This window comes from Penaeus monodon, unplaced genomic scaffold (genome assembly GCF_015228065.2).
Source record: "Penaeus monodon isolate SGIC_2016 unplaced genomic scaffold, NSTDA_Pmon_1 PmonScaffold_818, whole genome shotgun sequence".
In the NCBI taxonomy this organism is placed as follows: domain Eukaryota; kingdom Metazoa; phylum Arthropoda; class Malacostraca; order Decapoda; family Penaeidae; genus Penaeus; species Penaeus monodon.
The window spans coordinates 1-14,117 of record NW_023663415.1 but is presented as its reverse complement, the minus strand read 5'-3'; positions in this window follow the sequence as shown (position 1 = coordinate 14,117).

Genomic DNA, 14,117 nt, shown 5'->3' with positions numbered 1-14,117 from the left:
AGTTGAAAATATTGTATATGGCAGTAATGATGATGATCAAGATAATCAAAAACGTTCTCAAGTTTATTATTAAGATGACGATTTTCTCCCCTAAAACGCTACAATACCAAGGCACTCGTACAAAACTATGCATGATTAATGCATGCATCAAATTATTTGGTTCTTCCTCTGTGAACAAGATAGTCAGAAATTGATTACAGTCATATCCCTTATTTGGATATTTAGTGTTCCCTGGCTGATGGCATGATAGCGGTCCCGTTTTTTTTCGGAGAATAGCGCTTGCCAAAAGTGACAAAAAAATATGAAAATTGTGAGGGATGTATTGTCAAGTAAACTGTTTCACAAATAAAGGATATGAAAACTCGTTCAAATAGATACTTCGTGGTATAAATAAAATATTTCTGCACACTATAAGAGAGTGAGTCTCATCGTTATTCCCCTTTTACAGGGTCTGCATTTCCCCCCATCATTTCATCTACGACGGTCGAGTCCTTCCTGTGGCTGAAACCTCGTGACCCAGAACGGCTCTGCAGAATTCCGTAGGGTTATTTACCCTATAAGACATAAGCATATCATATGATAGTAATATGTTTATAGATTCTGGATATATCATTCTAGGAGTCTGTTTTTAGGTCAGGGTTTTATTTTTTTCTTTTTTTTTTCCAGTGTAGCTTCTCGCGAAAAAACTCTTCGACCGCATTAGCCGCCCTTGCTGCCCTGGCCCCCGCCTTTCCCCACCCAGTCCCCACCCCACACCCTCAGGTAGATCGAGCATCCTCGGGGATCTGCCCGAAATCGTCCAGTAAAGAACACTTATCCTAACATCCTGGTCTACTTACCATATTATTATTTGTTTAAGATGGTGGTTGTTAACATATTTATTTAGAATGGTTTTATGCTATCCCATATAACCTTAACACATAAGTCTGTCAATGTCCGACCATCAAACTTTCCCCTTCCAGCGCCAATGCAAAAAGCATTTCATGAGTTTAGATCTGAAATTTAATGTGATAACCTTGAATGGCTGAAACGTAAAGACTGTCCATCACTGATACCCTTGAAATAGCCAGTATAAACCCCAAAGTTGTAACTATATGTGAAACGTATATAGTCTGCAGCATATCCCAAGTGCATAATTGAAAGCAGCTGTAAATGGAATCAGTATTATAATTGCTTCCGGCTTTTGCATTTCATGCGTCAATAGGAAAAAGAAGAAACTTATTTTATTATATATATATATATATATATAAAATAATATATAGTAGATATTATATTATTATATATATATATTATTACAAAAATATATATCTAATATATAATAATATATTATATATATATATAAATATATATATGTAATTTTTATAAATATATAAAATATATATTATATATATTATATAATATATATATATTTTAATACTTCATCCGCCCAATTTTTTCACATAGATATTAATAAATGCTAATCAATCCTATAAAATAAAATAAAGTAAAGATATGTATTTCCATCCAAAATGTTATTTTAAAGTTTTTAATTGGTTTTAAAGTATGTACCCATGCGAACACAAGCCATGCTTACAAAAAAACTGTATAAAAGAACCAGCATTTGTGTCTTGCTGAAATGAAAAATCTTATGATGTGACGTGGGAAAAGCCAGTCAACACTAAAATAAAACATGAAGGGAAAGCCCAAAAACTTCTAGAAGTAAAAATAAGGAAAAGAATTTGCACGAGATACAAACTCATACATTTCTCTTTAAAAAATTCAAATGAGCATAGATTGTTTTTTCTATCCCCCAAAAGGGATAAGAATGCTTTCAGATACTCTGGTGGCTGGGAACATAAATAGTTCTTGGGAAGACTCATTTAGTTGCTATTTTAGTGAATAAGTGTTAAAAGTGCCGGACGTCAAGGTGCTTATTTTTAAAGCCAAACCTTGTCGAAGGAAGCCAAAAGCCTCCCCGGCGGGGAATCGAACCCGGTTTTCCCGCGTGAAGGCGGGGATACTAACCACTATCTACCGAGGAATCGGCTAAATATTAATGACACTATGATGGCCTTACTAGTGTAATGTGGCCGCCCCAGCCTGCCATCTCTTCCTCATTTCGCCGCCAGCCTCCCGTACCCTCGCGCGCCCTGACATCTCGCAAACCGGTCAATGCTTGCTGCAATCGTCCTCTTTAGATTTCTTTTGTTTTATTTATGTTCATTTAAATTTTGGGTTTTATTTTTCCCAAATTTTGGGGTTTGGTTCGAAACAAGACTTTTTTTGTTTGATTTTGGGTTTTTTGACCCCCGTCCTGTCATCGGGCGATTCATTTGTCCCCAAATTTTAATTTCCGCTTTTTCGGGGGAGCTTTATGGTTACCTATATCATTTTAGATTATCTCCTATTTTTGCCCCTTAAACTTTTTGTTACTTTTTTCTCTGGGGAATTTTTGGGCTTTAATTTTAAGAAACATTTTTTTTTAAACTTTCTTTTTAAATCTTTTTGGTTTTTACTTCTTTCTCCCTTACTCCACATTAACCCATTTTTTTTTTTTTTTAAAAGGTTTTTTTCTAGTTTTTGGAGAAAAATTTTCATTAATGATTTTTAGGTCCCTTTTCCCTTTTAATTTTTACGAACGTTTGTTTGGCCCGTGGCTTATGCCGTCACGAACTTTATAAAAATAAGCCGCGCTGAGGGGGAAAATAGATTTTGTTTTTCCTTTGAAACCCAAAGGCGTTTTGTTCTCCCCCTGAGTTAAGTCCTGTTTTCCTGGCTATTTTCTTTGTGCCCTAGGGAAATAAAACATTTATTCTTTTATTTTTAAAAATTAAAAATTAAAAAAAAAAAAAGTTTTAAAGAATTTATAAAGGTATACTGAGCTTTTTTGGGAAAATACTAAAACTTAAAAATCTTTTTTCATTGTTTTATTTCCGATTTAAAGTAATCTATTTAACATTATTCTCACGGTAATACCGAGGGGGTTTTATACGGGGGAAACAGTTGGTTTCCCCTTCCCGGGTACCCCCTTCATAGGAATCAAATTGGGGCAGTGAACCCCTCAGAAAAAGATTAATATTGGCTACCCAAACCCCTAGTACCCCACCCCAGTGATTTTTTAGACTGACATCCCCCTTGCCCATTTCTCTCCCGTCTTTTTTTTATGTGTGACTTTGTGGCTTGTATTTTTGTTTTGCATTTGGGGGCCCCCGTGTGTTTGTATCTCCCCGTTCTCCCCCCCCGATCCTGCATCCCCTCCAATTTTTTTATTTTCACTTTTTAAATCTCCCCCATCAGCTCTAAAAGTAATCTAACCCTTTTTTGAAAGATGGAAAACATAATTCTGCATACAGAAAAGGCCCCTATATTTCCCCGTGCAAGCTAATGTTTTAGTGGGAATCGTTACATAAAAATAATTTAAAGATAATAAAAAAAATTAAGAATTAAAAAAATAAAATAAAAATATATTAAAATATATTTTCCCTAAAAAATTTAATTTAAAAAGTTAAGGGGGAAAGGGGCGATTTGAAATTGGGGGCATACTTTTGTTTGTGGGAAGGTATGTACAAAACCCCAAAATGGGGTCGTTATGAAAAAAGTTTTAAGAACACTGGGGGCTAAGGGTGACACTGGTGGAAGTACTTTTCTATCAAACATGGGAAGCATAAAAGGGAGGGGGTCATAAAGGAATTTGCCCAAAAAATAAAAATTGTGATTTTAAAAAAACTACATTTTTGCCTATGGGGAAAAAGAATTTTCTAGAATTTTTTAAAAAAAAAATGTAAATCCCGTTAAATTTCTATTTTCAGATAAAAAAGCTAAATCTTTTTCCTGCTTTTTTAATTTTTCTTTCCCCGGGTTTGTAATTTTATATTTAAATTTTTAAAATTTTTTTAAAAAATTTAAAAAATCTTTTAATTTAATTTTTTTTTATTTTTCCCCAAAAAAATTTTTTAAACCCCCAAAAAACCAAAAACCCCAAAAAACCCCCCCAAAAAAACCCCCCAAAACCCCAAAACCCCAAACCCAAAAAAAAAATTTTTAAATTTATTTTAAAAAAAATTATATATTTTTTTTAAAAGGGGGGGTTTTGTAACATTAGTCCCTTTTTAAAATTTTTTAAAATTTAATTTTTTTTTTAAATTATTTTATTATTTTTTTTCCAAAAATTTTTTTTTAAAACCCTTAAATAAACAATTTTCTCTTTTAACCTTTTCTCCCCCCAAATGCTGATTTCCCTCCTCCTCCTCCCTTCCCCCTTTTTTTTTTTTTCTCTCTTCTTTTTCTCTTTCCATTTGGTTTTTTTGGGGAAAACCAAAAAAAAACCCCCCCCAAAATCCCAAAAAAAAACCCAACACCCCCAAAAAAATTAATTATTTTTAATTTTTTAAAAAAAATTTAAATATTTAAAATTTTTTTTAATTTTAAAATTATTTCTTTAAATAAAAATTTAATATTTATAAAAAAATAAAATTTTATTTTTTTAAAAAATTTAAATTTATTAATTTATGTATTATGTGATATTAATTTTAAATTTTTTAAAAAAAAATTTTTATTTTTAAAAAATTTTAATAATAATTTAAACCCATAAAAGGGTTTTTAAAAATTAACAGGGGAAAAAACCCAAAAATTTTGTTCAGAGGGGAAAAATTTTTTTCCCAAAAAATTGTTGGTTTGAACTTTTTTTTTTGAAAAATTGCGAAAAAGTTTACGGGGAATTTTTTATTTGGGAAAAAAGAGGGGCGGGCTAAAATGGAATTTTCATTTTTTTAATTAAAAAATTTTTAAAATTTTGTCAATAAATAAGTTACCTTATTAAAAACTTTTTTAAACTAAAATTGGGAAATTACATTTCCTTTTTTAAAAAACCCTTTTTGACGGGAAAAAAAGGGGTTTTTCCCGTAAATTTTTTTTTTTAACAGCAAATAACAAAAAAAATTGATATTGAATCTTTGAATATTTTAAAAGGGAAATTCATGGTTACCCTTTTTAAAAAAAAATTTTTAACCCTTTTTATACGAAAAACCTCAGACTTTTGGCATTTGGGGGGGCCTCCTTGGCTAAGGTTTTCTTGGGGAAAAACCCCCCTTTTCCCCCCCCCCCCAAAAATCGTCCCCCCGACGATGGGAGTCCTTTTCCTCCCCTGCTGCGGCTCTTAAAACCTTCGCCCTTTCGGGGCCCGAGGAGGGCATCGCCCAGGCACGAGGCTGGGGGCCCCCCGGGGGTTTGCTCAGCAAGGCTCAGTAAAGGTTGAGTCGGGTACAAGTTCAGCACTTTTTGGGGCATGGGGATATCCCCAAAAAAACGTTCCCTTATATCGGTTAATGTAAGTCGGGCCACAAGGGCCCCCCACAAAGAAACCTATTGCCAATTTTTCAACCTTTCACCCTTCCCCTTTCCCCGGGAAATGGCCAAGTTTTTGGGCCCCTCCATTTTCGTCGGCCAGGGAAAAAGGGTTTCCCCAGCCTCAGTCCCCCCTACTTGCCTGTGGCCCCTCCCTTCCCCCCCCCCTTCCCCCCCGGCCCTCAAACCCAGATTGAGCGAGGTCGCCCTTGGAAGCTTTGAAGCTCGGGGCCCCCCGGGAAAACTGCGTGAGTCGTCCACCCCGGTCACTTCCCCCCCCCCCTTCACAACTCTACGGCCGCCCCTAGTAAAATTTTTTGATGAAAAAGTTCTCAGTTTGTTTTTTAATTTTCTTCTGTTTATTCCTTGTTGTTTTATAAAATTTTTTGTTAATACCAGTTTTAGGATGAGTGTTTTTTTATTCCTTGTGATTTGTCCCTTTTTTATTTGGGAAAAATTTTGGGCCCCATACAACTTTTTTCTTAAGTTTATTTACATATTTTCATTTATCCCCCCAAACCCGTGGTTAAAAAATGTCGTAAGTTCTCTCTCTCGCGTCATTCTAAACGAATTTAAAGATTTTTATAGCAATTAAAAAAGGGGCGAAAAAAAAATTTTTTATAAAAAACAAAAGTATTTTCAATAGTATAAGCGGGTATATATTAAATTTCCCTTTAAATTTTAATATGCGTTATTTTTGTGTGCATTTTCCCGTAAAAATGCCCAAATTTTTTTGGCCAGAAAAGAACAAAAGAAAATCCCCGTGCTTTCAAATAACCCCGGGGATCGGGGAAAACACTTTAGACCCATTCACAAACTGGCTTGTCACTGGGGGGGGGGGACAAAAGGAACCCTTCTTTCCCATAAAAACCTGCTGTTTTCATTGCCCTCCCAAGGGGTTTTGGGACTAAAAGGGTTTTTTTCAAGCAAAATCTTGCCCTTCGTGCTGTTTTTCAAAAAAACCTTTTTGGGGCTTTTTCAAAAATCAAATTGGGGGCCCCCCCCAAAAAATTTAAATTTCGGGGGCCTCTTAAAAATCCCAAAAAAAGGAGGTTTTCCCGGCTGGGGAAAAAAAAAGGGAAAACGGGTTTTTCCCTTGGTTCCCAAACCGGGGCTTGCCCTAAAATTAAATTCCCTCTGAGTTCTTAGGGCCCTCCAAAAACCTTTTTGGCCCAAAAAAACTCAAAACATTAAAATTCCCCTGGTTTTCCTTTTTTCCCGGCAAAACAAAGGCATGTACTTATCCTCCATCTTCCCTTAAAATTTTTTCTATATCATTTTTTCTTTTTTTTTTTCTTTGGGAAATTTTTTTTTTTCTCTTTTGGCCCTTTATTTTTATTTTCTTTGTATTTTTGATTTTCCCCCCCCCCCTTCACCCCCAAATTAAAAGGATTTTTTTCAGCCTTTTAAAAAAGCCAATTGATCCCAAACAGGGGGAAATAAAAAAAGGGTTACCCGGGTTTTGTGTCCCCCCTTTTAGTTGATTTTAATGGAAAAATTTTTTTGTATCCCTGTGATTTTTTTAAGGGGGTTATTAATAATTCATTAAATGGGGGGTATCCATCTCTAAAATTTTAAAGAAAAAAATCTATCAATGCCCGACATCACAATATCCAGAAAACAAGCAAAAGGGCAAATTGCAGCTTGAGTTTTTTTTCAAACCCAAAAGCGAAAATGTGATAATTTTTGAATGCTCAGAAAACGAAAACACTTTTTCAGTCACTGAACGGGAAAATACCCAATATATCCTCAAAGTTGGGGGAATACATGTAAAATTCATAACTAAAAAGCGTCTGTAAATAGAAAATCATTTTCCCACATTGTTTCTGTCTTTAGCAGTTTCCTTTGGTTTTATTGAAAAAAGAAGGTTGTTTAAAAAAAACAGTTTAAAAAAAATATTTTCATCCGCTTCATAATTTTAACACAATACTAATGAATGTAATCAATCCAATTAAATTGGCGTTTTGATACATATTACCGATTGATTTAGAGAAAACTTTTTCATTTGTATGGTATTAGCTTAGCGGGCCCACAATACTGCTCACAAGTACACGATACACGCATTTGTTTTTGTAATTATTTTTTCCCCCGCTATAATAAAGCTATATCCCAATGAGATGGGGAAAAACCAGCCCATGAATAAAAAGTGGAAGGGATGCGACCAAATTACGGAAAGGAATCACAAGAAAACAATACACAAAAATCAAACGAACCCTTTTTCAGTGAAAAATTTTTTTTTTTTCTAATTCCGGTAGACAAAAAAAAATGCTTTCAGATACTCTAGTATTAGAAAAAATATATTTTTAATATTTTTATAAAACCGTTCTTAGGAATTCCTAACCTTTGATATTTTATGAAAAAAGTCCAAAAATGGCCAGTCAGGGTTTTGCATTTTGGGCAAAAAAGCCAAACGCCCCCCCGGGGCGGGGAATCAAACCCCCCGGTTTCCCCCCCCCCGCGTGAAGGCGGGGATCCCTAACCACATACTACCGGGGGAATTGGCCCAAAAATGGGGGCAATACTAGCATGTCTTAAGTGTGTGCGTGTTTGTATCTACTTCCCGGGCCCTTTATCTCCGCGACTGTATCACTTACTTTAATTTGATTTTCCAAAGAAAATTATCATCCCTCATATAATCATATGTTTATGAAAGGTAAAAAACTAAAATTTCCTGATGAAAAAAAAAAAATCACTCATTCCCTATAAAAAAAAGTTGACACTATCAAAAAGCCCCTTATAAAGTACTTTTTCCCTCGGACATAGGGGAGCGAATGTAGGTTTTCAAATGAGGGTTTTCCAACAAACAATTAGGATTATTAAAAATTTATTTTAATGGCAGCAAAAGAGTAAAAAGTCAGGAAAACTGTCCCAAAAAACCCTTTTAAAACCACATTTACAATGAAGCTGATCTTTCCTGTGGAGTGTTGTTTAAAGGGGATAGACTGATCTGTAATAGGGGTTGATAAAAAAATAAATTGATAAAATTTTTTTTAACGATGTATATATTCTATAAATTTTACATATACCATATTTTAAATTAAAAGGGGGTATAAAATATACATTTTTTTATATATACATACATTATGTATGTGCACACACACTTCATATATAAAATTAAAATATTAGACATTTTTCAATTTTATTTGTAATATATATGGATGTATGTATTTATTATAAATATGCGCGACCCCCACCACACCCAACCCCACCAACCCCCCCACCCAAACCCACCAACCACCCCCCACCACCCCCACCACAAAAACACACACACACACAAACACACCAAAACAAAAACCCCCCAAAACAAAAACCCCAAAAACCAAACACAACAAAACAAAAAAAACAAAAACCAAAAAACCAAAAAAAAAAAAAAAAACCCCAAAAAACAATTTAAAAAACCCCCCAAAAAAACCCCCCCCAAAAAAAAAAAAAAAAAACCCAACAAAAAACCAAAAAACCCCAAACCAAACCCCCAAAAAAAAAACCCCAAACAAAAAAACCCCAACAAAACCCCACCACACCCAAAAAAAAAAAAAACAAACCAAACAAAAAAAAAAACAAAAAACCCCCACACACACACACACACACCACCACCACCACCACCACCCACCCCCCCAAACCACCCCACACACCCCCCCCACCACAACACCAAAACCCCACGGTTTTGGTTTTTGTGGACGCTACATATATACGATAGAAGATAGATAAAAAAACGAGAATTTTTCAGGGCGAGACAAATAGACGAGAGAAGGGGGAAAATCTTTTCCACAAGGTATGGAGGCTGAGACATATGTAACTGTTTTTTTTCCATATATGTGGGTTGGATAAGAAAAGAAGTTTTTCACGGGTGAAAAACCTTTTTTTCTTCGGAAAAATATCAGTAACATTATGGAGATGCATAGAAGGGGCAGATATTTTCATCGTTTATTTGTATTCTTCAAATATTTTACGAAAAATTACTTACATTGAATAAAAAATTTCTTTAAAAAAAAAGAAATTTAAAGTTGCGAAATTTTGTATTTTGGAACTTTGCAGCGGAAAGACCCCCTTTTGCTGAGGGTAAAAAGGCGCGTCGGTCTTTCTGTGGGCATGATTTTGCGTTTGCAACAGGAAAAAACCCAAAAGAAAAAAAAAATGGAGTAATTGACTTTTTTTTATTTAAATTTTTTTTAAAATTTTTTTTATTTTATTATTATTATTTTTTTTTTTTTTTTTTTTTGAAAATTTATGTGCTTGATATTCATCACATTTCAAGAAACAAAGTAAATATTTCAGCTGCAGTTGACGGTAGAAACAGTACAATATAGTTTACTTTATGACCATATTCTATGAGTCAATAGTTCATCAAATTCTTTATGAAAATCATTTTAAAAGTTCTGTGACACCCCTTCAGATCGTGTTGGGTTCCCTCGTGGCCGTGGCCCTGGCTGACAAGCCGGGTCTTTCTCCTACGACGCCCTGAAACCCCCGCCCATCCGCCCCCGTCAGATGGTCGAATTATTCGCGACGATCGAGTCCATCCTGCTTTCTGACGGCTCTTACAAACCCTTCGACGTCGAGACCGAGAAAGGCATCGTCAGGCACGAGGCTGGTGGCCCAGGAGGTGCTTTAGCAAGGCTAGTCAGGGGTCTATGGAGGAACATGTAAATTTCTGCGTATGGGATATTTGTAAACATTCTTTATCATGACAGATTAATGCCTGTCTACAGTCCGTACGTAGTAACCTATTGTAAAATCATCCTTTCAGTTTTACCTTCCCGGAAGGCCAAGTTTTGACCTCCAGTTCGTCGCCGACGCCAACGGTTACCACCTCAGTCGCCCTTCTTGCCTGTGGCTCCTGCCTTCCCCCACCCCATTCCCGCCCACCCCTCGAGCAGATTGAGCGAGGTCGCCTTGAGCATGAAGCCGCGCCCCGCGGAGAACTGCGTGAGTCGTTCCAGCCACGGTCACTCCGCTCCCTCACAACCCCTACGGCCCGTCCTTAGTGGATTTTTTGATAAAAACGAGTTCTCAGTCGTTTTTTCTTTTCTTTGTTTTTTCCTTTGTTGTGTATTCTTCTTTATACCAGTTGGATAGTGTTTGTTTTTCCTTGTGTTTTTGTCTTATTTATTTGCGAAAAAATTTTGCCCCCTTTACAACTTTTTCCTGTAGGGGGGATTTACATGCAGTATAAATTTTCCCTCCTCGCGGTATTCTGTCGGGGGGCAATTCTATAGCAATAAATGGTGGGAAAACTATTTGATAAAAACTTTGAAGTATATTCGTTCGTAAAAACGGGGCGTTTATTAAATACGTTTTAATCATAATTTTTTACCGTTTTTTTTTTACCATCCCCTGCTGCCCGTTCCCTTCCGAGATGTTGACAAAAAAAAGTCTTTTCTCAAGAAGTCTGTGCTTGCGTGCTATTGCGAACCTTTCTTGTCTTGTTTATCATAATAACCAGTAATGGCCACCACTCAAAGTAATTATGAGTCATCCCCAGAACAAGTCCCCAGGCTGGGGAAGGGGTTTTCAGTGCTGCCGCCCCGGCTTCCCAAGGGCCTATGAGGGGGTTTCTTTCCATTTTGGACCAGGGAACTCCCCCATGTGTTTTTTGCCGTGCGTGGGTCCCGTTTACCAGGAGACAGGAGCCCGGAGTGAGGGGTGCTGCACCTGCCCCCTGCAGTAGCAACACACCTTTTTGGTCCTTTTTTTTGGGGTTTAGACGGGGGGTTTTATCAAGGCCGGTTAAGGCAATCGCGGGTCAAATTGGCTAAGGTTAAGCAAGCCTTTTTCATCGGTACGATAGGCCCCCAAACTCCCATCAGTACAAAATAATGGCGCATATTTTTTCCTCTTTCCCCCTGTGGCTGTTGGGAGATTTGACCCAACTATGTTTCCCCCCTCGTTGGACCCAAAGGGGGGGGGGGGGGGGGTGGGTGAGGAAATGAAAAATTTCTAATTTTATATTACTACAAATTTACAAAATCTGGCTCTTCCCGCGCCCACGCAACCCCCCAACCATTCCCTCGGAACACAATTTGTCATCTGGCCCTTTTCCAGTTTAAAAGGGAAAGAATGGGAACGCAATGGTTCCGGAAGCCCTCCTCAATCCATTAAAAAATCTTTAAACCTGGCAAATATGAGAGTATTTCATTGTAAGTACCCAGTAGTGAAGACCATTGTGGGTATCAAACAGGGGTCTTGATATTTTTGAAGTACATCAGAAAAAGTTTAAGATGTCAACGTTATCTTCGCCAACCCCCCACGAGATGGGACCTGATGGGGAGGTTTCGTCACCCCGACAGAGTGACCGTCTGCATGCAAAAATGCAACTTCCCGGGGCTCAAATTTCAGTTCTCCTCACAAAAAACCCCCAATCAGGTAAGGGAATTGTTTTTCCCCAAGACCTGATGAGGTATTCTGAAGAGAAACTGTAGAGGAACAGAGAATTTTAATGTAGTGGGAGTAAAAAAAGGAAAATTGATGGTTTTAACATCGAAAACCAGCTCTTTTAATTTTAACACATTATCCTTCCGAATCGTTAAGTATCATGGTACCCCCTCAAGGTAAAGCCTATGTGCCAACCCTATGCGGTGCTTCCACTGCCAAGGTTATGGCATGGAGCCAACTCTTGCCGTTTTAAGGAAAATGGACAACCAAGAGTATGTGTAAAGTGTGGTACAACAGGTCATCAAGGAGAGACAACTGTCAAGGTCCAATATGCTGTTACCACTGCAAAGAAGCTCATGAAGCTTCTTCAAGCAATGTAAAAGGTACAAATTGAAAAAGAAGTATTGGTAATAAGGAGCAAGGAGAAAGTTAGTTTTCCAGAGGCAAAGCGACATGCCCGTGTTGCTGTTTGCACAGCCAGGTAGGTCCTTTGCTTCGGTTCTAGCCCATCCTCCTTCCCACCAACCCTTGCCTCCAATGCTCTTACAGCACACACTCTGCCACTTCCTCTAAACCTCAGTCCCAAAATTGCTGACACTGCCTCTGGTGAGTTGTTCCACCAGAAACGGAGTAGGAGTGAGGGGTCTATTGAGGAGACTCTCTCCCAAAGTAAGGTCTTTGGAGCCATCATTTCAAGGCTCCAGAGCCTCAACGGTGACAGCTCCAGCTGCCACCACATCCACGAGCATCTGCTGCTAGGCAGAATGCCCCTGAAGCAAAGGCTCAGGTCCGTCCTTTGCCCAGGCAAAGAAATCCTGAACCTGTCCAAAGGACCTGTGGAAACTAGTTCCACAGGGTAACACCTTAAAAGGTACTCCCAGGATCCTGGAAAGGGGACAGCCTTAAAGGTGTGGCAAACCTTGACCACGGTGCTGCCAAACCTATGAGAATATCTAAGAACTGAAACCCTAATCCAATGAACTGTCAGGGAATTCATGCAAAATGGGAAGAAACTGCAACATCTGATAGCTTCATGGAACCAGTTTGTGTATGCCTACAAGAGATTATGACCAGGGAAAATCGTCCATTTTCCTGAGAGGATTCCAAGTTCAAGCCCATTATGGAACCTTTGACAATGGACCTCATGGAGGAGTAGCAGTAATGGTACGTCAGATATTCCCTTCCAGGCCATCCCCTAGACAACCTGCAGGTGAAGGCTGTGAGAATAGGCTTGACATACCTTACACTGTTGCATCCATCTACCTTCCTCCACATAATCTCAACATAAATGATTTGGAAATCTACTTGAGCAGTTGCCACATCCATTTCTACTTCTTGGGAGATTTCAATGGTCGGCATCACCTCTGGGGAGACACTTTGTGCAACCCTCGAGGAAGGGCCTTGGAGTCCTTGTTCTTAAGAGTAGATGCAGTTTTGCTGAACAATGACACTCCACACATTTCCAAATTCAAACTGGGAACATTCTCCAATATAAGACCTATCAATAGGCTCACCTGATTCACAGTTGAATTTCACTTGGCAGGTCATGGAAGACTTACATGGAAGTGACCACTTTCCAATATTTTGGAGGAGTGATGGTATTCCAGTCAATGGTGCAGAGATGGCACTTGACATGCAGACTGGAATCTTTTAGATCAACTGCAGTATTGCAAGATCTGTGAATGATTTCCAGTGTGGGGTTCAAGATGGCTGTTAATCACTTCACATCACGAATTCCCTTGCAGCAGAGGCATCATGTCGAAAAGTAGCGATCAGTAACCGTCGACCTCCATACCATGTGGTCTGATATGCCAACAGACCTGTCAAGCAAGGAAAGCTGCATTAAAGGCAGTGAAACGGGCACCGCAAAAACCTTGGGAAAAAAAAAAGACCCGAGTAAGGGGCCCGGCCATCCAAAGGGGTAGAGAGTGTATACCAAGGCCCCCAAAATCGGGAACCCCGATGGGTTGGAAAAGGTCGTAAGATGTGGAAAAAGGGATTAAATCACACTGTTGGAAAGATGGCAAATCATCCAGAAAAAAGATGTTGCATAATTTCAAAACATTGAAATCTCCCCAAAAATCTTAACCGCCCATTCTAATTTCGGTAACGACAAACCCGGTCTTTCCTAGGTACAAACTTACTCAAACAACGCCATTTGGCAGGAGATGACTCTGCTTTCCAAATTTTTAGACTGCCCCAAAAGTATTCCCTCTAAAGATTTTTTATTTACCCTTTTTTAAGGATTCTGAACAAAATTTTTTCTATGGAGTTTTTGGGGCCCTCCTTTCCCCCACCGCCAACCCCCGAAAGGGGCAAAAAAAATTTTAAAGTGAAGGTTTACTTCCCTTGGGGGGAAAATTTTCTCCTTTTAAAATTTTAAAAAAATCAAAAAAACCCTTTCCTTACCCCCTGGTTTTTTT